Below are 23,822 nucleotides of genomic sequence, written 5' to 3' on the forward strand. Positions count from 1 at the left end.
CTCCTGATCTCCCCCGGCTCAGGACTCCTGATCTTCACCGGCTCAGGACTCCTGATCTCCCCCGGCTCAGGACTCCTGATCTTCACAGGCTCAGGACTCCTGATTTTCCTACCCCTGTTCTGGCCTCCACAATACCCCCTGACTCAGGACTCCTGATCTTCCCAGTGTCAGGACTCCTGATCTCCCCCGTCTCAGGACTCCCGATCTCCCACGGCTCAGGACTCCTGATCTTCACCGGCTCAGGACTCCTGATCTACACTGGCTCAGGACTCCCGATCTTCACTGGCTCAGGACTCCCGATGTCCCCCGGCTCTGGACTCCTGATCTCCCCCGGCTCAGGACTCCCTATCTTCACCGGCACAAGAATGCTGATCTCCCCCGGCTCAGGTCTCCCTATCTTCACCGGCACAAGACTCCCGATCTCCCCCGGCTCAGGACTCCCGATCCTCCCCGGCTCAGGACTCCCGCTCGCCCCCGGCTCAGGATTCCTGATCTTCACCGGCTCAGGTCTCCCAATCTCATCCGGCTCAGGACTCCCGATCTTCACCGGCTCAGGTCTCCCGATCTACCGCGGCACAGGACTCCTGATCTCCCACGGCTCAGAACTCCCGATCATCTCCGGCTCACGACTCCCGATCTCCCCCGTCTCACGACTCCCGATCTCACCCGGCTCACGACTCCGGACCTGCACTGGATCACGACTCCGGATCTGCACCTGCTCACGACTCCCGATCTGCACCTGCTCAGGACTCCTGATCTTCACCGGCTCAGGACTCCTGATCTGCCCCGTCTCCGGACTCCTGATCTTCACTGGCTCAGGACTCCTGATCTTCCCCGGCACAGGAATCCTGATCGTCCCCGGCTCATGACTCCTGATCTCCTCCGGCACAATCCTCCTGATCTACCCCAGCACAGGTCTCCTGATCTCCCCCGGCTCAGGACTTCTGATCTTCCCCGGCTCAGGACTCCTGATCTTCCCCAGCTCAGGACTCGTGATCTTCACCGGCTCAGGACTCGTGAACATCACCGGCTCAGGACTCGTGATCTTCACTGGCTCAGGACTCGCGATCTTCACAGGCTCAGGACTCCTGATTTTCCTACCCCTGTTCTGGCCTCCACAATATCCCCTGACTCAGGACTCCTGATCTTCCCCGGATCAGGACACCTGATCTCCCCCGGCTCAGGACTCCTGATCTCCCCCAGCTCAGGACTCATGATCTTCACCGGCTCAGGACTCCTGATCTCCCCCGGCTCAGGACTCCTGATCTTCACAGGCTCAGGACTCCTGATTTTCCTACCCCTGTTCTGGCCTCCACAATACCCCCTGACTCAGGACTCCTGATCTTCCCAGTGTCAGGACTCCTGATCTCCCCCGTCTCAGGACTCCCGATCTCCCACGGCTGAGGACTCCTGATCTTCACCGGCTCAGGACTCCTGATCTACCCTGGCTCAGGACTCCCGATCTTCACTGGCTCAGGACTCCCGATGTCCCCCTGCTCTGGACTCCTGATCTCCCCCGGCTCAGGACTCCCTATCTTCACCGGCACAAGACTGCTGATCTCCCCCGGCTCAGGACTCCCAATCTTCCCCGGCTCAGGACTCCCGATCTCCCCCGGCTCACGACTCCCAATCTCCCCCGGCTCACGACTCCCTATCTCCCCCGGCTCACGACTCCCAATCTCCCCTGGCTCACGACTCCCGATCTGCACCGGCTCACGACTCCCGATCTGCACCGGCTCACGACTCCCGATCTGCAGTGGCTCAGGACTCGCGATCTGCACCGGCTCAGGACTCGCGATCTTCACCGGCTCAGGTCTCGCGATCTTCACCGGCTCACAACTCCCGATCTGCACCGGCTCACATCTCCCGATCTGCACCGGCGCAGGACTCGCGATCTTCACCGGCTCAGGACTCGCGATCTTCACCTGCTCAGGACTCGCGATCTTCACCGGCTCAGGCCTCGCGATCTTCACCGGCTCAGGCCTCACGATCTTCACCAGCTCAGGACTCGTGATCTTCACCGGCTCAGGACTCGCGATCTTCTCCGGCTCAGGACACCCGATCTCCCCGGCTCAGGACTCGTGATCTCCCCCGGCTCAGGACACCGGACCTTCCCCGGCTCAGTACTCCCGATTTCCCCCGGCTCAGGACTCCCGATCTTCACCGGCTCAGGTCTCCTGATGTGCCCTGGCTCAGGACTCCTGATCTACCCCGTCACAGGACTCCTGATCTACCCCATCACAGGACTCCTGATCTCACCTGGCTCAGGATTCCTGATCGCCCCCGGCTCAGGACTCGTGATCTCCCCCGGCTCAGGAGTCGTGATCTCCCCTGCCTCAGGACTCCTGCTCTTCCTGGCTCAGGACTCCTGATCTCCCCCGGCTCAGGACTTCTGATCATCCCCGGCTCAGGACTCCTGATCTTACCCAGCTCAGGACTCATGATCTTCACTGGCTCAGGACTCGTGAACTTCACCGGCTCAGGACTTGTGATCTTTAGCGGCTCAGGACTCGTGATCTTCACAGGCTCAGGACTCCTGATTTTCCTACCCCTGTTCTGGCCTCCACAATATCCCCTGACTCAGGAGTCCTGATCTTCCCCGGGTCAGGTCTCCCGATCTCCCCCGGCTCAGGTCTCCCTATCTTCACCGGCACAAGACTCCCGATCTCCCCTGGCTCAGGACTCCCGATCCTCCCCGGCTCAGGACTCCCGATCGCCCCCGGCTCAGGACCCGCGATCTTCACCGGCTCAGGACACGCGATCTTCACCAGCTCAGGACTCGTGATCTTCACCGGCTCAGGACTCGCGATCTACACCGGCTCAGGACACCCGATCTCCCTGGCTCAGGACTTGTGATCTCCCCCGGCTCAGGACACCGGACCTTCCCCGGCTCAGTACTCCCGATCTCCCCCGGCTCAGGACTCCCGATCTTCACCGGCTTAGGACTCCTGATGTGCCCCGGCTCAGGACTCCTGATCTACCCCGTCACAGGACTCCTGATCTACCCCATCACAGGACTCCTGATCTCCCCTGGCTCAGGATTCCTGATCGCCCCCAGCTCAGGACTCGTGATCTCCCCCGGCTCAGGAGTCGTGATCTCCCGTGCCTCATGACTCCTGATCTTCCTGGCTCAGGACTCCTGATCTCCCCCGGCTCAGGACTCCTGATCTTCCCCGGCTCAGGACTCATGATTTTCACCGGCTCAGGACTCGTGAACTTCACCGGCTCAGGACTCCTGATCTTCCCCGGCTCAGGACTCATGATCTTCACCGGCTCAGGACTCGTGATCTTCACAGGCTCAGGACTCCTGATTTTCCTACCCCTGTTCTGGCCTCCACAATATCCCCTGACTCAGGACTCCTGATCTTCCCCGGGCCAGGACTCCTGATCTCCCCCGGCTCAGGACTCCTGATTTCAACGGCTCAGGACTCCTGATCTACCCTGGCTCAGGTCTCCCGATCTTCACAGGCTCAGGACTCCCGATGTCCCCCGTCTCTGGACTCCCGATCTCCCCTGGCTCAGGTCTCCCGATCTCCCCCGGCTCAGGTCTCCCTATCTTCACCGGCACAAGACTCCCGATCTCCCCCGGCTCAGGACTCCCGATCCTCCCCGGCTCAGTACTCCCGATCGCCCCCGGCTCAGGACTCCCGATCTTCACCGGCTCAGGTCTCCCGATATGCCCCGGCACAGGACTCCTGATCTCCCACGGCTCAGGACTTCCGATCATCTCCATCTCACGACTCCCGATCTCCCCCGTCTCACGACTTCCGATCTCACCCGGCTCATGACTCCCGATCTGCACTGGATCACGACTCCCGATCTGCACCTGCTCACGACTCCCGTTCTGCACCGGCTCAGGACTCCTGATCTTCACCGGCTCAGGACTCCTGATCTCCCCCAGCTCAGGACTCATGATCTTCACCGGCTCAGGACTCCTGATCTCCCCCGGCTCAGGACTCCTGATCTTCACAGGCTCAGGACTCCTGATTTTCCTACCCCTGTTCTGGCCTCCACAATACCCCCTGACTCAGGACTCCTGATCTTCCCAGTGTCAGGACTCCTGATCTCCCCCGTCTCAGGACTCCCGATCTCCCACGGCTGAGGACTCCTGATCTTCACCGGCTCAGGACTCCTGATCTACCCTGGCTCAGGACTCCCGATCTTCACTGGCTCAGGACTCCCGATGTCCCCCTGCTCTGGACTCCTGATCTCCCCCGGCTCAGGACTCCCTATCTTCACCGGCACAAGACTGCTGATCTCCCCCGGCTCAGGACTCCCAATCTTCCCCGGCTCAGGACTCCCGATCTCCCCCGGCTCACGACTCCCAATCTCCCCCGGCTCACGACTCCCTATCTCCCCCGGCTCACGACTCCCAATCTCCCCTGGCTCACGACTCCCGATCTGCACCGGCTCACGACTCCCGATCTGCACCGGCTCACGACTCCCGATCTGCAGTGGCTCAGGACTCGCGATCTGCACCGGCTCAGGACTCGCGATCTTCACCGGCTCAGGTCTCGCGATCTTCACCGGCTCACAACTCCCGATCTGCACCGGCTCACATCTCCCGATCTGCACCGGCGCAGGACTCGCGATCTTCACCGGCTCAGGACTCGCGATCTTCACCTGCTCAGGACTCGCGATCTTCACCGGCTCAGGCCTCGCGATCTTCACCGGCTCAGGCCTCACGATCTTCACCAGCTCAGGACTCGTGATCTTCACCGGCTCAGGACTCGCGATCTTCTCCGGCTCAGGACACCCGATCTCCCCGGCTCAGGACTCGTGATCTCCCCCGGCTCAGGACACCGGACCTTCCCCGGCTCAGTACTCCCGATTTCCCCCGGCTCAGGACTCCCGATCTTCACCGGCTCAGGTCTCCTGATGTGCCCTGGCTCAGGACTCCTGATCTACCCCGTCACAGGACTCCTGATCTACCCCATCACAGGACTCCTGATCTCACCTGGCTCAGGATTCCTGATCGCCCCCGGCTCAGGACTCGTGATCTCCCCCGGCTCAGGAGTCGTGATCTCCCCTGCCTCAGGACTCCTGCTCTTCCTGGCTCAGGACTCCTGATCTCCCCCGGCTCAGGACTTCTGATCATCCCCGGCTCAGGACTCCTGATCTTACCCAGCTCAGGACTCATGATCTTCACTGGCTCAGGACTCGTGAACTTCACCGGCTCAGGACTTGTGATCTTTAGCGGCTCAGGACTCGTGATCTTCACAGGCTCAGGACTCCTGATTTTCCTACCCCTGTTCTGGCCTCCACAATATCCCCTGACTCAGGAGTCCTGATCTTCCCCGGGTCAGGTCTCCCGATCTCCCCCGGCTCAGGTCTCCCTATCTTCACCGGCACAAGACTCCCGATCTCCCCTGGCTCAGGACTCCCGATCCTCCCCGGCTCAGGACTCCCGATCGCCCCCGGCTCAGGACCCGCGATCTTCACCGGCTCAGGACACGCGATCTTCACCAGCTCAGGACTCGTGATCTTCACCGGCTCAGGACTCGCGATCTACACCGGCTCAGGACACCCGATCTCCCTGGCTCAGGACTTGTGATCTCCCCCGGCTCAGGACACCGGACCTTCCCCGGCTCAGTACTCCCGATCTCCCCCGGCTCAGGACTCCCGATCTTCACCGGCTTAGGACTCCTGATGTGCCCCGGCTCAGGACTCCTGATCTACCCCGTCACAGGACTCCTGATCTACCCCATCACAGGACTCCTGATCTCCCCTGGCTCAGGATTCCTGATCGCCCCCAGCTCAGGACTCGTGATCTCCCCCGGCTCAGGAGTCGTGATCTCCCGTGCCTCATGACTCCTGATCTTCCTGGCTCAGGACTCCTGATCTCCCCCGGCTCAAGACTCCTGATCTTCCCCGGCTCAGGACTCATGATTTTCACCGGCTCAGGACTCGTGAACTTCACCGGCTCAGGACTCCTGATCTTCCCCGGCTCAGGACTCATGATCTTCACCGGCTCAGGACTCGTGATCTTCACAGGCTCAGGACTCCTGATTTTCCTACCCCTGTTCTGGCCTCCACAATATCCCCTGACTCAGGACTCCTGATCTTCCCCGGGCCAGGACTCCTGATCTCCCCCGGCTCAGGACTCCTGATTTCAACGGCTCAGGACTCCTGATCTACCCTGGCTCAGGTCTCCCGATCTTCACAGGCTCAGGACTCCCGATGTCCCCCGTCTCTGGACTCCCGATCTCCCCTGGCTCAGGTCTCCCGATCTCCCCCGGCTCAGGTCTCCCTATCTTCACCGGCACAAGACTCCCGATCTCCCCCGGCTCAGGACTCCCGATCCTCCCCGGCTCAGTACTCCCGATCGCCCCCGGCTCAGGACTCCCGATCTTCACCGGCTCAGGTCTCCCGATATGCCCCGGCACAGGACTCCTGATCTCCCACGGCTCAGGACTTCCGATCATCTCCATCTCACGACTCCCGATCTCCCCCGTCTCACGACTTCCGATCTCACCCGGCTCATGACTCCCGATCTGCACTGGATCACGACTCCCGATCTGCACCTGCTCACGACTCCCGTTCTGCACCGGCTCAGGACTCCTGATCTTCACCGGCTCAGGACTCCTGATCTGCCCCGTCTCCGGACTCCTGATCTTCACTGGCTCAGGACTCCTGATCTTCCCCGGCACAGGACTCCTGATCGTCCCCGGCTCATGACTCCTGATCTCCTCCGGCTCAAGCCTCCTGATCTACCCCAGCTCAGGACTCCTGACCTCACCCGGCTCAGGAATTCTGATCTTCCCCGGCTCAGGACTACTGATCTTCCCCGGCTCAGGACTCCTGATCTGCCCCGGCTCCGGACTCCTGATCTTCACTGGCTCAGGACTCGTGATCTTCACAGACTCAGGATTCCTGATTTTCCTACCCCTGTTCTGGACTCCACAATATCCCCTGACTCACGACTCCTGATCTTCCCCGGATCAGGACACCTGATCTCCCATGGCTCAGGACTCCTGATCTCCCCCGGCTCAGGACTCCTGATCTTCACCGGCTCAGGACTCCAGATCTCCCCCGGCTCTGGACTCCTGATCTCCCCCGGCTCAGGACTCCCGATCTCCCCCGGCTCAGGACTCCCTCTCTTCACCGGCACAAGACTCCCGATCTCCCCTGGCTCAGGATTCCCGATCTTCCCCGGCTCAGGACTCCCAATCTCCCTCGGCTCAGGACTCCCAATCTTCACCGGCTCAGGTCTCCCATTCTCATCCGGATCAGGACTCCCGATCTTCACCGGCTCAGTTCTCACGATTTACCTCGGCACAGGACTCCTGATCTCCCCCGACTCAGGACTCCCGATCTCCCCCATCTCAGGACTCCCGATCTTCCCCGGCTCAGGACTCGTGATCTTCCTACCCCTGTTCTGGCCTCCACAATAACCCCTGACTCAAGACTCCACGATCTTCCCCAGCTCAGCACTCCCGATCTTCCCCGGCTCACATCTCCCGATCTCCCCCGGCTCACGACTCCCGATCTCACCCGGCTTACGACTCCCGATCTGCACCGGCTCAGGACTCGCGATCTGCACTGGATCACGACTCCCGATCTGCACCTGCTCACGACTCCCGATGTGCATCGGCTCAGGACTCCTGATCTTCACCGGCTCAGGACTCCTGATCTGCCCCGTCTCCGGACTCCTGATCTTCACTGGCTCAGGACTCCTGATCTTCCCCGGCACAGGACTCTTGATCGTCCCCGGCTCATGACTCCTGATCTCCTCCGGCTCAAGCCTCCTGATCTACCCCAGCTCAGGACTCCTGATCTCACCCGGCTCAGGACCTCTGATCTTCCCCGGCTCAGGACTACTGATCTTCCCCGGCTCAGGACTCCTGATCTGCCCCGGCTCCGGACTCCTGATCTTCACTGGCTCAGGACTCGTGATCTTCACAGACTCAGGACTCCTGATTTTCCTTCCCCTGTTCTGGCCTCCACAATATCCCCTGACTCACAACTCCTGATCTTCCCCAGATCAGGACACCTGATCTCCCCTGGCTCAGGACTCCTGATCTCCCCCGGCTCAGGACTCCTGATCTTCACCGGCTCAGGACTCCAGATCTCCCCCGGCTCTGGACTCCTGATCTCCCCCGGCTCAGGATTCCCGATCTCCCCCGGCTCAGGACTCCCTTTCTTCACCGGCACAAGACTCCCGATCTCCCCTGGCTCAGGATTCCCGATCTTCCCCGGCTCAGGACTCCCAATCTCCCTCGGCTCAGGACTCCCAATCTTCACCGGCTCAGGTCTCCCATTCTCATCCGGCTCAGGACTCCCGATCTTCACCGGCTCAGTTCTCACGATCTTCACCAGCCTAGGAGTCGCGATCTTCACCGGCTCAGGACTCGCGATCTTCACCAGCCTAGGAGTCGCGATCTTCACCGGCTCAGGACTCCTGATCTTCCCCGGCTCAGGACTCCTGATCTCCCCCGGCTCAGGACTCCTGATCTTCCCCGGCTCAGGACTCCTGATCTTCCCCGGCTCAGGACTCCTGATCTTCCCCGGCTCAGGACTTCTGATCTTCACCGGCTCAGGAATCCTGATCTTCCCCGGCTCAGGACTCCTGATCTCCCCCGGCTCAGGACTTCTGATCTCCCCCGGCTCAGTACACCTGATTTTCCCCGGCTCAGCACTCCTGATCTCCCCCGGCTCAGGACTCCTGATCTCCCCCGGCTCAGGACTCCTGATCTCCCACGGCTCAGGACTCCTGATCTTCACCGGCTCAGGACTCCTGATCTGCCCCGACTCCGGACTCCTGATCTTCACTGGCTCAGGACTCCTGATCTTCCCCGCCACAGGACTCCTGATCTCCCCCGGCTGATGACTCCTGATCTCCTCCGGCTCAGGCCTCCTGATCTACCCCGACTCAGGACTCCTGATCTCCCCCGGCTCAGGACTTCTGATCTTCCCCGGCTCAGGACTCCTGATCTTCCCCAGCTCAGGACTCGTGATCTTCACCGGCTCAGGACTCGTGAACTTCACCGGCTCAGGACTCGTGAACTTCACTGACTCAGGACTCGCGATCTTCACAGGCTCAGGACTCCTGATTTTCCTACCCCTGTTCTGGCCTCCACAATATCCCCTGACTCAGGACTCCTGATCTTCCCCGGATCAGGACACCTGATCTCCCCCGGCTCAGGACTCCTGATCTCCCCCGGCTCAGGACTCCTGATCTTCACCGGCTCAGGACTCCTGATCTCCCCCGGCTCAGGACTCCTGATCTTCACAGGCTCAGGTCTCCTGATTTTCCTACCCCTGTTCTGGCCTCCACAATACCCCCTGACTCAGGACTCCTGATCTTCCCAGTGTCAGGACTCCTGATCTCCCTCGTCTCAGGACTCCCGATCTCCCCCGGCTCAGGCCTCCTGATCTTCACCGGCTCAGGACTCCTGATCTACCCTGGCTCAGGACGCCCGATCTTCACTGGCTCAGGACTCCCGATGTCCCCCGTCTCTGGACTCCTGATCTCCCCCGGCTCAGGACTCCCTATCTTCACCGGCACAAGACTGCTGATCTCCCCCGGCTCAGGACTCCCGATCTTCCCCGGCTCAGGACTCCCGATCTCCCCCGGCTCACGACTCCCAATCTCCCCCGGCTCACGACTCGCTATCTCCCCCGGCTCATGACTCCAAACCTCCCCCCGGCTCACGACTCCCGATCTGCACCGGCTCACGACTCCCGATCTGCACTGGCTCACGACTCCCGATCTGCACCGGCTCAGTACTCATGATCTGCAGCGGCTCAGGACTCGCGATCTGCACCGGCTCAGGACTCGCGATCTTCACCGGCTCAGGACTCGCGATCTTCACCGGCTCAGGACTCGCGATCTTCACCGGCTCAGGAATCCCGAACTTCACCGGCTCAGGACACCGGACCTTCCACGGCTCAGTACTCCCGATCTCCCCCGGCTCAGGACTCCCGATCTTCACCGGCTCAGGAATCCTGATGTGCCCTGTCTCGGGACTCCTGATCTACCCAGTCACAGGACTCCTGATCTACCCCATCACAGGACTCCTGATCTCCCCTGGCTCAGGATTCCTGATCGCCCCCGGCTCAGGACTCGTGATCTCCCCCGGCTCAGGAGTCGTGATCTCCCCTGCCTCAGGACTCCTGATCTTCCTGGCTCAGGACTCCTGATCTCCCCCGGCTCAGGACTTCTGATCATCCCCGGCTCAGGACTCCTGATCTTCAATGGCTCCGGACTCCTGACCTCCCCCGGCTCAGGTCTCCCTATCTTCACCGGCACAAGACTCCTGATCTCCCCCGGCTCAGGACTCCCGATCCTCCCCGGCTCAGGACCCCCGCTCGCCCCCGGCTCAGGACTCCTGATCTTCACCGGCTCAGGTCTCCCAAACTCATCTGGCTCAGGACTCCCGATCTTCACCGGCTCAGGTCTCCCGATCTACCCCGGCACAGGACTCCTGATCTCCCACGGTTCAGGACTCCCGATCATCTCCGGCTCACGACTCCCGATCTCCCCCGTCTCACGACTCCCGATCTCACCCGGCTCACGACTCCCGATCTGCACTGGATCACGACTCCAGATCTGCACCTGCTCACGACGCCCGATCTGCACCGGCTCAGGACTCCTGATCTTCACCGGCTCAGGACTTCTGATCTGCCCCGTCTCCGGACTCCTGATCTTAACTGGCTCAGGACTCCTGATCTTCCCCGGCACAGGACTCCTGATCGTCCCCGGCTCATGACTCCTGATCTCCTCCGGCACAATCCTCCTGATCTACCCCAGCTCAGGACTCCTGATCTCCCCCAGCTCAGGACTCCTGATCTTCCCCAGCTCAGGACGCGTGATCTTCACCGGCTCAGGACTCGTCAACTTCACCGGCTCAGGACTCGTGATCTTCACAGGCTCAGGACTCCTGATTTTCCTACCCCTGTTCTGGCCTCCACAATATCCCCTGACTCAGGACTCCTGATCTTCACCGACTCAGGACTCCTGATCTCCCGCGGCTCAGGACTCCTGATCTTCACAGGCTCAGGACTCCTGATTTTCCTATCCCTGTTCTGGCCTCCATAATACCCCCTGACTCAGGACTCCTGATCTTCCCAGTGTCAGGACTCCTGATCTCCCCCGTCTCAGGACTCCCGATCTCCCACGGCTCAGGACTCCTGATCCTCACCGGCTCAGGACTCCTGATCTACCCTGGCTCAGGACTCCCGATCTTCACTGGCTCAGGACTCCTGATGTCCCCCGGCTCTGCTCTCCTGATCTCCCCCGGCTCAGGACTCCCTATCTTCACCGGCACAAGACTGCTGATCTCCCCCGGCTCAGGACTTCCAATCTTCCCCGGCTCAGGTCTCCCGATCTCCCCCGGCTCACGACTCCCAATCTCCCCCGGCTCACGACTCCCTATCTCCCCCGGCTCACGACTCCCAATCTCCGCCCGGCTCACGACTCCCGATCTGCACCGGCTCACGACTCCCGATCTGCACTGGCTCACGACTCCCGATCTGCACCGTCTCAGTTCTCGTGATCTGCATTGGCTCAGGACTCACGATCTGCTCCGGCTCAGGACTCGCGATCTTCACCGGCTCAGGACTCGCGATCTTCACCGGCTCAGGACTCGCGATCTGCACCGGCTCAGGACTCGCGATCTTCACCGGCTCAGGACTCGCGATCTTCACCGGCACAGGACTCGCGATCTTCACCGGCTCAGGTCTCGCGATCTTCACTGGCTCACAACTCCCGATCTGCACCGGCTCACAACTCCCGATCTGCACCGGCGCAGGACTTGCGATCTTCACCGGCTCAGGACTCGCGATCTTCACCTGCTCAGGACTCACGATCTTCACCGGCTCAGGACTCGCGATCTTCACCGGCTCAGGACTCGCGATCTTCACCGGCTCAGGACTCGCGATCTTCACCAGCTCAGGCCTCACGATCTTCACCAGCTCAGGACTCGTGATCTTCACCGGCTCAGGACTCGCGATCTTCTCCGGCTCAGGACACCCAATCTCCCCGGCTCAGGACTCGTGATGTCCCCCGGCTCAGGACACCGGACCTTCCCCGGCTCAGTACTCCAGATCTCCCCCGGCTCAGGACTCCCGATCTTCACCAGCTCAGGACTCCTGATGTGCCCCGGCTCAGGACTCCTGATCTACCCCATCACAGGACTCCTGATCTCCCCTGGCTCAGTATTCCTGTTCGCCCCCGGCTCAGTACTCGTGATCTCCCCCGGCTCAGGAGTCGTGATCTCCCCTGCCTCAGGACTCCTGATCTTCCTGGCTCAGGACGCCTGATCTCCCCCGGCTCAGGACTTCTGATCATCCCCGGCTCAGGACTCCTGATCTTCCCCGGCTCAGGACTCATGATCTTCACTGGCTCAGGACTCGTGAACTTCACCGGCTCAGGACTTGTGATCGTTAGCGGCTCAGGACTCATGATCTTCACAGGCTCAGGACTCCTGATTTTCCTCCCCCTGTTCTGGCCTCCACAATATCCCCTGACTCAGGACTCCTGATCTTCCCCGGGTCAGGACTCCTGATCTCCCCCGGCTCAGGACTCCTGATCTCCCCCGGCTCAGGACTCCTGATCTTCAACGGCTCAGGACACCTGATCTACCCTGGCTCAGGTCTCCCGATCTTCACTGGCTCAGGACTCCCGATGTCCCCGGTCTCTGGACTCCCGATCTCCCCTGGCTCAGGTCTCCCTATCTCCCCCGGCTCAGGTCTCCCTATCTTCACCGGCACAAGACTCCCGATCTCCCCCGGCTCAGAATTCCCGATCCTCCCCGGCTCAGGACTCCCGATCGCCCCCGGCTCAGGACTCCTGATCTTCACCGGCTCAGGTCTCCCAATCTCATCCGGCTCAGGACTCCCGATCTTCACCGGCTCAGGTCTCCCGATCTACCCCGGCACAGGACTCCTGATCTTCACAGGCTCAGGACTCCTGATTTTCCTACCCCTGTTCTGGCCTCCATAATACCCCCTGACTCAGGACTCCTGATCTTCCCAGTGTCAGGACTCCTGATCTCCCCCGTCTCAGGACTCCCGATCTCCCACGGCTCAGGACTCCTGATCCTCACCGGCTCAGGACTCCTGATCTACCCTGGCTCAGGACTCCCGATCTTCACTGGCTCAGGACTCCTGATGTCCCCCGGCTCTGCTCTCCTGATCTCCCCCGGCTCAGGACTCCCTATCTTCACCGGCACAAGACTGCTGATCTCCCCCGGCTCAAGACTCCCAATCTTCCCCGGCTCAGGTCTCCCGATCTCCCCCGGCTCACGACTCCCAATCTCCCCCGGCTCATGACTCCCTATCTCCCGCGGCTCACGACTCCCAATCTCCGCCCGGCTCACGACTCCCGATCTGCACCGGCTCACGACTCCCGATCTGCACCGGCTCACGACTCCCGATCTGCACCGGCTCAGTTCTCGCGATCTGCACCGGCTCACAACTCCCGATCTGCACCGGCGCAGGACTTGCGATCTTCACCGGCTCAGGACTCGCGATCTTCACCTGCTCAGGACTCGCGATCTGCACCGGCTCAGGACTCGCGATCTTCACCGGCTCAGGACTCGCGATCTTCACCGTCTCAGGACTCGCGATCTTCACCAGCTCAGGCCTCACGATCTTCACCAGCTCAGGACTCGTGATCTTCACCGGCTCAGGACTCGCGATCTTCTCCGGCTCAGGACACCCAATCTCCCCGGCTCAGAACTCGTGATCTCCCCCGGCTCAGGACACCGGACCTTCCCCGGCTCAGTACTCCCGATCTCCCCCGGCTCAGGACTCCCGATCTTCACCAGCTCAGGACTCCTGATGTGCCCCGGCTCAGGACTCCTGATCTACCCCATCACAGGACTCCTGATCTCCCCTGGCTCAGGATTCCTGATCGCCCCCGGCTCAGGACTCGTGATCTCCCCCGGCTCAGGAGTCGTGATCTCCCCTGCCTCAGGACTCCTGATCTTCCTGGCTCAGGACGCCTGATCTCCCCCGGCTCAGGACTTCTGATCATCCCCGGCTCAGGACTCCTGATCTTCCCCGGCTCAGGACTCATGATCTTCACTGGCTCAGGACTCGTGAACTTCACCGGCTCAGGACTTGTGATCGTTAGCGGCTCAGGACTCGTGATCTTCACAGGCTCAGGACTCCTGATTTTCCTCCCCCTGTTCTGGCCTCCACAATATCCCCTGACTCAGGACTCCTGATCTTCCCCGGGTCAGGACTCCTGATCTCCCCCGGCTCAGCACTCCTGATCTCCCCCGGCTCAGGACTCCTGATCTTCAACGGCTCAGGACACCTGATCTACCCTGGCTCAGGTCTCCCGATCTTCACTGGCTCAGGTCTCGCGATCTTCACTGGCTCACAACTCCCGATCTGCACCGGCTCACAACTCCCGATCTGCACCGGCGCAGGACTTGCGATCTTCACCGGCTCAGGACTCGCGATCTTCACCTGCTCAGGACTCACGATCTTCACCGGCTCAGGACTCGCGATCTTCACCGGCTCAGGACTCGCGATCTTCACCGGCTCAGGACTCGCGATCTTCACCAGCTCAGGCCTCACGATCTTCACCAGCTCAGGACTCGTGATCTTCACCGGCTCAGGACTCGCGATCTTCTCCGGCTCAGGACACCCAATCTCCCCGGCTCAGGACTCGTGATGTCCCCCGGCTCAGGACACCGGACCTTCCCCGGCTCAGTACTCCAGATCTCCCCCGGCTCAGGACTCCCGATCTTCACCAGCTCAGGACTCCTGATGTGCCCCGGCTCAGGACTCCTGATCTACCCCATCACAGGACTCCTGATCTCCCCTGGCTCAGTATTCCTGTTCGCCCCCGGCTCAGTACTCGTGATCTCCCCCGGCTCAGGAGTCGTGATCTCCCCTGCCTCAGGACTCCTGATCTTCCTGGCTCAGGACGCCTGATCTCCCCCGGCTCAGGACTTCTGATCATCCCCGGCTCAGGACTCCTGATCTTCCCCGGCTCAGGACTCATGATCTTCACTGGCTCAGGACTCGTGAACTTCACCGGCTCAGGACTTGTGATCGTTAGCGGCTCAGGACTCATGATCTTCACAGGCTCAGGACTCCTGATTTTCCTCCCCCTGTTCTGGCCTCCACAATATCCCCTGACTCAGGACTCCTGATCTTCCCCGGGTCAGGACTCCTGATCTCCCCCGGCTCAGGACTCCTGATCTCCCCCGGCTCAGGACTCCTGATCTTCAACGGCTCAGGACACCTGATCTACCCTGGCTCAGGTCTCCCGATCTTCACTGGCTCAGGACTCCCGATGTCCCCGGTCTCTGGACTCCCGATCTCCCCTGGCTCAGGTCTCCCTATCTCCCCCGGCTCAGGTCTCCCTATCTTCACCGGCACAAGACTCCCGATCTCCCCCGGCTCAGAATTCCCGATCCTCCCCGGCTCAGGACTCCCGATCGCCCCCGGCTCAGGACTCCTGATCTTCACCGGCTCAGGTCTCCCAATCTCATCCGGCTCAGGACTCCCGATCTTCACCGGCTCAGGTCTCCCGATCTACCCCGGCACAGGACTCCTGATCTTCACAGGCTCAGGACTCCTGATTTTCCTACCCCTGTTCTGGCCTCCATAATACCCCCTGACTCAGGACTCCTGATCTTCCCAGTGTCAGGACTCCTGATCTCCCCCGTCTCAGGACTCCCGATCTCCCACGGCTCAGGACTCCTGATCCTCACCGGCTCAGGACTCCTGATCTACCCTGGCTCAGGACTCCCGATCTTCACTGGCTCAGGACTCCTGATGTCCCCCGGCTCTGCTCTCCTGATCTCCCCCGGCTCAGGACTCCCTATCTTCACCGGCACAAGACTGCTGATCTCCCCCGGCTCAAGACTCCCAATCTTCCCCGGCTCAGGTCTCCCGATCTCCCCCGGCTCACGACTCCCAATCTCCCCCGGCTCATGACTCCCTATCTCCCGCGGCTCACGACTCCCAATCTCCGCCCGGCTCACGACTCCCGATCTGCACCGGCTCACGACTCCCGATCTGCACCGGCTCACGACTCCCGATCTGCACCGGCTCAGTTCTCGCGATCTGCACCGGCTCACAACTCCCGATCTGCACCGGCGCAGGACTTGCGATCTTCACCGGCTCAGGACTCGCGATCTTCACCTGCTCAGGACTCGCGATCTGCACCGGCTCAGGACTCGCGATCTTCACCGGCTCAGGACTCGCGATCTTCACCGTCTCAGGACTCGCGATCTTCACCAGCTCAGGCCTCACGATCTTCACCAGCTCAGGACTCGTGATCTTCACCGGCTCAGGACTCGCGATCTTCTCCGGCTCAGGACACCCAATCTCCCCGGCTCAGAACTCGTGATCTCCCCCGGCTCAGGACACCGGACCTTCCCCGGCTCAGTACTCCCGATCTCCCCCGGCTCAGGACTCCCGATCTTCACCAGCTCAGGACTCCTGATGTGCCCCGGCTCAGGACTCCTGATCTACCCCATCACAGGACTCCTGATCTCCCCTGGCTCAGGATTCCTGATCGCCCCCGGCTCAGGACTCGTGATCTCCCCCGGCTCAGGAGTCGTGATCTCCCCTGCCTCAGGACTCCTGATCTTCCTGGCTCAGGACGCCTGATCTCCCCCGGCTCAGGACTTCTGATCATCCCCGGCTCAGGACTCCTGATCTTCCCCGGCTCAGGACTCATGATCTTCACTGGCTCAGGACTCGTGAACTTCACCGGCTCAGGACTTGTGATCGTTAGCGGCTCAGGACTCGTGATCTTCACAGGCTCAGGACTCCTGATTTTCCTCCCCCTGTTCTGGCCTCCACAATATCCCCTGACTCAGGACTCCTGATCTTCCCCGGGTCAGGACTCCTGATCTCCCCCGGCTCAGGACTCCTGATCTCCCCCGGCTCAGGACTCCTGATCTTCAACGGCTCAGGACACCTGATCTACCCTGGCTCAGGTCTCCCGATCTTCACTGGCTCAGGACTCCCGAAGTCCCCGGTCTCTGGACTCCCGATCTCCCCTGGCTCAGGTCTCCCGATCTCCCCCGGCTCAGGTCTCCCTATCTTCACCGGCACAGGACTCCCGATCTCCCCCGGCTCAGGATTCCCGATCCTCCCCGGCTTAGGACTCCCGATCGCCCCCGGCTCAGGACACCTGATCTTCACCGGCTCAGGTCTCCCAATCTCATCCGGCTCAGGACTCCCGATCTTCACCGGCTCAGGTCTCCCGATCTACCCCGGCACAGGACTCCTGATCTTCCACGGCTCAGGACTCCCGATCATCTGCGGCTCACAACTCCCGATCTCCCCCGTCTCATGACTCCCGATCTCACCCGGCTCACGACTCCTGATCTGCACCTGCTCACGACTCCCGATCTGCAGCGGCTCACAACTCCCGATCTGCACCGGCGCAGGACACCTGATCTACCCCGTCTCCGGACTCCTGATCTTCACTGGCTCAGGACTCCTGATCTTCCCCGGCACAGGACTCCTGATCGTCCCCGGCTCATCACTCCTGATCTGCTCCGGCTCAAGCCTCCTGATCTACCCCAGCTCAGGACTCCTGATCTCCCCTGGCTCAGGACTTCTGATCTTCCCCGGCTCAGGACTCCTGATCTCCCCCGGCTCAGGGCTCCTGATCTCCCCCGGCTCAGGACTCCTGATTTCCCATGGCTCAGGACTCCTGATCTTCACCGGCTCAGGACTCCTGATCTTCACCGACTCAGGACTCCTGATCTCCCCCAGCTCATGACTCCTGATCTCCTCCGGCTCAGGCCTCCTGATCTACCCCGACTCAGGACTCCTGACCTCCCCCGGCTCAGGACACCTGATCTACCCTGGCTCAGGTCTCCCGATCTTCACTGGCTCAGGACTCCCGATGTCCCCAGTCTCTGGACTCCCGATCTCCCCTGGCTCAGGTCTCCCGATCTCCCCCGGCTCAGGTCTCCCTATCTTCACCGGCACAAGACGCCCGATCTCCCCCGGCTCAGGATTCCCGATCCTCCCCAGCTCAGGACTCCCGATCGCCCCCGGCTCAGGACTCCTGATCTTCACCGGCTCAGGTCTCCCAATCTCATCCGGCTCAGGACTCCCGATCTTCACCTGCTCACGACTCCCGATCTGCACCGGCTCAGGACTCCTGATCTTCACCGGCTCAGGACTCCTGATCTGCCCCGTCTCCGGACTCCTGATCTGCACTGGCTCAGGACTCCTGACTTCCCCGGCACAGGACTCCTGATCATCCCCGGCTCATCACTCCTGATCTGCTCCGGCTCAAGCCTCCTGATCTACCGCAGCTCAGGACTCCTGATCTCCCCCAGTTCAGGACTTCTGATCTTCCCCGGCTCAGGACTCCTGATCTCCCCCGGCTCAGGACTCCTGATCTTCACCGACTCAGGACTCCTGATCTCCCCCAGCTCATGACTCCTGATCTCCTCCGGCTCAGGCCTCCTGATCTACCCCGACTCAGGACTCCTGATCTCCCCCGGCTCAGGACTTCTGATCTTCCCCGGCTCAGGACTCCTGATCTTCCCCAGCTCAGGACTCGTGATCTTCACCGGCTCAGGACTCGTGAACTTCACCGGCTCAGGACTCGTGATCTTCACTGGCTCAGGACTCGCGATCTTCACAGGCTCAGGACTCCTGATTTTCCTACCCCTGTTCTGGCCTCCACAATATCCCGACTCAGGACTCCTGATCTTCCCCGGATCAGGACACCTGATCTCCCCCGGCTCAGGACTCCTGATCTCCCCCGGCTCAGGACTCCTGATCTTCACCGGCTCAGGACTCCTGATCTCCCCCGGCTCAGGACTCCTGATCTTCACTGGCTCATGACTCCCGATGTCCCCCGGCTCTGGACTCCTGATCTCCCCTGATCTGCAGCGGCTCAGGACTCGCGATCTGCACCGGCTCAGGACCCGCGATCTTCACCGGCTCAGGACTCGCGATCTTCACTGGCTCAGGACTCGCGATCTGCACCGGCTCAGGACTCTCGATCTGCACCGGATCAGGACTCGCGATCTTCACTGTCTCAGGACTCGAGATCTTCACCGTCTCAGGACTCGCGATCTTCACCGGCTCAGGACTCGCGATCTTCATCGGCTCTGGACTCGCGATCTTCACCGGCTCACAACTCCCGATCTGCACCGGCTCAGGACTCGCGATCTTCACCGGCTCAGGACTCGCGATCTTCACCGGCTCAGGACTCGCGATCTTCACCGGCTCAGGACTCGCGATCTTCACCGGCTCCGGACTCGCGATCTTCACCGGCTCAGGACTCGCGATCTTCACCAGCTCAGGACTCGTGATCTTCACCGGCTCAGGACTCGCAATCTTCACCGGCTCAGGACACCCGATCTCCCCGGCTCAGGACACCGGACCTTCCTTGGCTCAGTACTCCCGATCTCCCCCGGCTCAGGACTCCCGATCTTCACCGGCTCAGGACTCCTGATGTGCCCCGGCTCAGGACTCCTGATCTACCCCGTCACATGACTCCTGATCTACCCCATCACAGGACTCCTGATCTCACCTGGCTCAGGATTCCTGATCACCCCCGGCTCAGGACACGTGATCTCCCCCGGCTCAGGAGTCGTGATCTCCCCTGGCTCAGGACTCCTGATCTTCCCCGGCACAGGACTCCTCATCATCCCCGGCTCATCACTCCTGATCTCCTCCGGCTCAAGCCTCCTGATCTACCCCAGCTCAGGACTCCTGATCTCCCCCGGCTCAGGACTTCTGATCTTCCCCGGCTCAGGACTCCTGATCTCCCCCGGCTCAGGACTCCTGATCTCCCCCGGCTCAGGACTCCTGATTTCCCACGGCTCAGGACTCCTGATCTTCACCGGCTCAGGACTCCTGATCTCCCCCAGCTCATGACTCCTGATCTCCTCCGGCTCAGGCCTCTTGATCTACCCCGACTCAGGACTCCTGATCTCCCCCGGCTCAGGACTTCTGATCTTCCCCGGCTCAGGATTCCTGAGCTTCCCCAGCTCAGGACTCGTGATCTTCACCGGCTCAGGACTCGTGAACTTCACCGGCTCAGGACTCGTGATCTTCACTGGCTCAGGACTCGCGATCTTCACAGGCTCAGGACACCTGATTTTCCTACCCCTGTTCTGGCCTCCACAATAACCCCTGACTCAGGACTCCTGATCTTCCCCGGGTCAGGACTCCTGATCTCCCCCGGCTCAGGACTCCTGATCTCCCCCGGCTCAGGACTCCTGATCTTCAACGGCTCAGGACACCTGATTTACCCTGGCTCAGGTCTCCCGATCTTCACTGGCTCAGGACTCCCGATGTCCCCCGGCTCAGGTCTCCCTATCTTCACCGGCACAAGACTCCCGATCTCCCCCGGCTCAGGATTCCCGATCCTCCCCGGCTCAGGACTCCCGATCGCCCTCGGCTCAGGACTCCTGATCTTCACCGGCTCAGGTCTCCCAATCTCATCCGGCTCAGGACTCCCGATCTTCACCGGCTCAGGTCTCCCGATCTACCCCGGCACAGGACTCCTGATCTTCCACTGCTCAGGACTCCCGATCATCTGCGGCTCACAACTCCCGATCTCCCCCGTCTCACGACTCCCGATCTCACCCGACTCACGACTCCCGATCTGCACTGGGTCACGACTCCCGATCTGCACCTGCTCACGACTCCCGATCTGCACCGGCTCACGACTCCTGATCTTCACCGTCTCAGGACTCCTGATCTGCCCCGTCTCCGGACTCCTGATCTTCACTGGCTCAGGACTCCTGATCTTCCCCGGCACAGGACTCCTGATCGTCCCCGGCTCATCACTCCTGATCTGCTCCGGCTCAAGCCTCCTGATCTACCCCAGCTCAGGACTCCTGATCTCCCCCAGTTCAGGACTTCTGATCTTCCCCGGCTCAGGACTCCTGATCTCTCCCGGCTCAGGACTCCTGATCTCCCCCGGCTCAGGACTCCTGATTTCCCACGGCTCAGGACTCCTGATCTTCACCGGCTCAGGACTCCTGATCTCCCCCAACTCATGACTCCTGATCTCCTCCGGCTCAGGCCTCCTGATCTACCCTGACTCAGGACTCCTGATCTCCCCCGGCTCAGGACTTCTGATCTTCCCCGGCTCAGGACTCCTGATCTTCCCCAGCTCAGGACTCGTGATCTTCACCGGCTCAGGACTCGTGAACTTCACCGGCTCAGGACTCGTGATCTTCACTGGCTCAGGACTCGCGATCTTCACAGGCTCAGGACTCCTGATTTTCCTACCCCTGTTCTGGCCTCCACAATATCCCGACTCAGGACTCCTGATCTTCCCCGGATCAGGACACCTCATCTCCCCCGGCTCAGGACTCCTGATCTCCCCCGGCTCAGGACTCCTGATCTTCACCGGCTCAGGACTCCTGATCTCCCCCGGCTCAGGACTCCTGATCTTCACAGGCTAAGGACTCCTGATTTTCCTACCCCTGTTCTGGCCTCCACAATACCACCTGACTCAGGACTCATGATCTTCCCAGTGTCAGGACTCCTGATCTCCCCCGTCTCAGGACTCCCGATCTCCCCTGGCTCAGGACTCCTGATCTTCACCGGCTCAGGACTCCTGATCTACCCTGGCTCAGGACTCCCGATCTTCACTGGCTCATGACTCCCGATGTCCCCCGGCTCTGGACTCCTGATCTCCCCTGATCTGCAGCGGCTCAGGACTCGCGATCTGCAGCGGCTCAGGACTCGCGATCTTCACCGGCTCAGGACTCGCGATCTTCACTGGCTCAGGACTCGCGATCTGCACCGGCTCAGGACTCTCGAATTGCACCGGATCAGGACTCGCGATCTTCACTGTCTCAGGACTCGAGATCTTCACCGGCTCAGGACTCGCGATCTTCACCGGCTCAGGACTCGCGATCTTCACCGGCTCTGGACTCGCGATCTTCACCGGCTCACAACTCCCGATCTGCACCGCCTCAGGACTCGCGATCTTCACCGGCTCAGGACTCGCGATCTTCACCGGCTCAGGACTCGCGATCTTCACCGGCTCAGGACTCGCGAACTTCACCGGCTCCGGACTCGCGATCTTCACCGGCTCAGGACTCGCGATCTTCACCAGCTCAGGACTCGTGATCTTCACCGGCTCAGGACTCGCGATCTTCACCGGCTCAGGACACCCGATCTCCCCGGCTCAGGACACCGGACCTTCCTTGGCTCAGTACTCCCGATCTCCCCCGGCTCAGGACTCCCGATCTTCACCGGCTCAGGACTCCTGATGTGCCCCGGCTCAGGACTGCTGATCTACCCCGTCACATGACTCCTGATCTACCCCATCACAGGACTCCTGATCTCACCTGGCTCAGGATTCCTGATCGCCCCCGGCTCAGGACTCGTGATCTCCCCCGACTCAGGAGTCGTGATCTCCCCTGGCTCAGGACTCCTGATCTTCCTGGCTCAGGACTCCTGATCTCCCCCGGCTCAGGACTTCTGATCATCCCCGGCTCAGGACTCCTGATCATCCCCGGCTCAGGACTCCTGATCTTCCCCGGCTCAGGACTCCTGATCTTCCCCGGCTCAGGACTCATGATCTTCACCGGCTCAGGACTCCTGATCTCCTCCGGCTCAAACCTCCTGATCTACCCCAGCTCAGGACTCCTGATCTCCCCCGGCTCAGGACTTCTGATTTTCCCCGGCTCAGGACTACTGATCTTCCCCGGCTCAGGACTCCTGAACTCCCCCGGCTCAGGACTCCTGATCTCCCCTGGCTGAGGACTGCTGATCTCCCACAGCTCAGGGCTCCTGATCTCCCCCGGCTCAGGGCTCCTGATCTCCCCCGACTCAGGGATCCTGATCTCTCCCGGCTCACGTCTCCTGATCTCCCTCGGCTCAGGACACATGATTTTTCCGGCTCAGGACTCGTGAACTTCCGGGCTCAGGACTCCTATTCTTCACCGGCTCAGGACTCCTGATCTTCACCGGCTCAGGACTCCCAATTTCCCCCTGCTCTGGACTGCTGATTTTCACCGGCTCAGGACTCGTGATCACCCCCAGCTCAGGACTCCTGATATTCCAGGCTCAGGACTCCTGATCTCCCCCTGCTCAGGACTCCCGATCTCCCTCGGCTCAGGACTCCCGATCTCCCCCGGCTTAGGACTCCCGATCTCCACCGGTTCAGGACTCCCGATCTGCCCCGGCTCAGGACTTCCGATCTCACCCGGCTCAGGTTCCCCGAACTCCCCCGGCTCAGGACTCCCAATCTTCACCGGCTCAGGACTCCTGATGTGCCCCGGCTCAGGGCTCCTGATCTCCCCCGGCTCAGGACTCCTGATCTTCCCCTGCTCAGGGTTCCTGATCTTCCCCGGCTCAGGACTCCTGATCTTGCCCGGCTCAGGACTCCTGATCTATACCGGCTCAGGACTCCTGATCTTCACCGGCTCAGGACTCCTGATCTCCCCCGGCTCTGTACTCCTGATCTCTCACGGCTCAGGACTCCTGATCTTCCCCGGCTCAGGACACCTGATCTTCCGTGGCTCAGGACTCCTGATCTCCCCCCGGCTCAGTGCTCCTGAACTTCACCGACTCAGGACACCTGATCTTCTCCGGCTCAGGACTCCTGATCTTCCCCGTCTCAGGACTCCTGATCTGCCCCGGCTCAGGGCTCCTGATCTTCACCGGCTCAGGACTCCTGATCTTCCCCGGCACAGGACACCTGATCTCCCCCGGCTCAGGACTCCTGATCTCCTCCGGCTCAGGCCTCCTGATCTACCCCGGCTCAGGACTCCTGATCTTTAGAGGCTCAGGAGTCCTGATCTTCACTGGCTCAGGACTCCCGATGTCCCCCGGCTATGGACTCCCGATCTCCCCCGGCTCAGGACTCCCGATCTCCCCCGGCTAAGGACTCCCTACCTTCA

Source organism: Somniosus microcephalus, chromosome 9 (assembly GCF_052327205.1).
Source record: "Somniosus microcephalus isolate GS21.2 chromosome 9, FLI_Smic_1.0, whole genome shotgun sequence".
Lineage (NCBI taxonomy): Eukaryota > Metazoa > Chordata > Chondrichthyes > Squaliformes > Somniosidae > Somniosus > Somniosus microcephalus.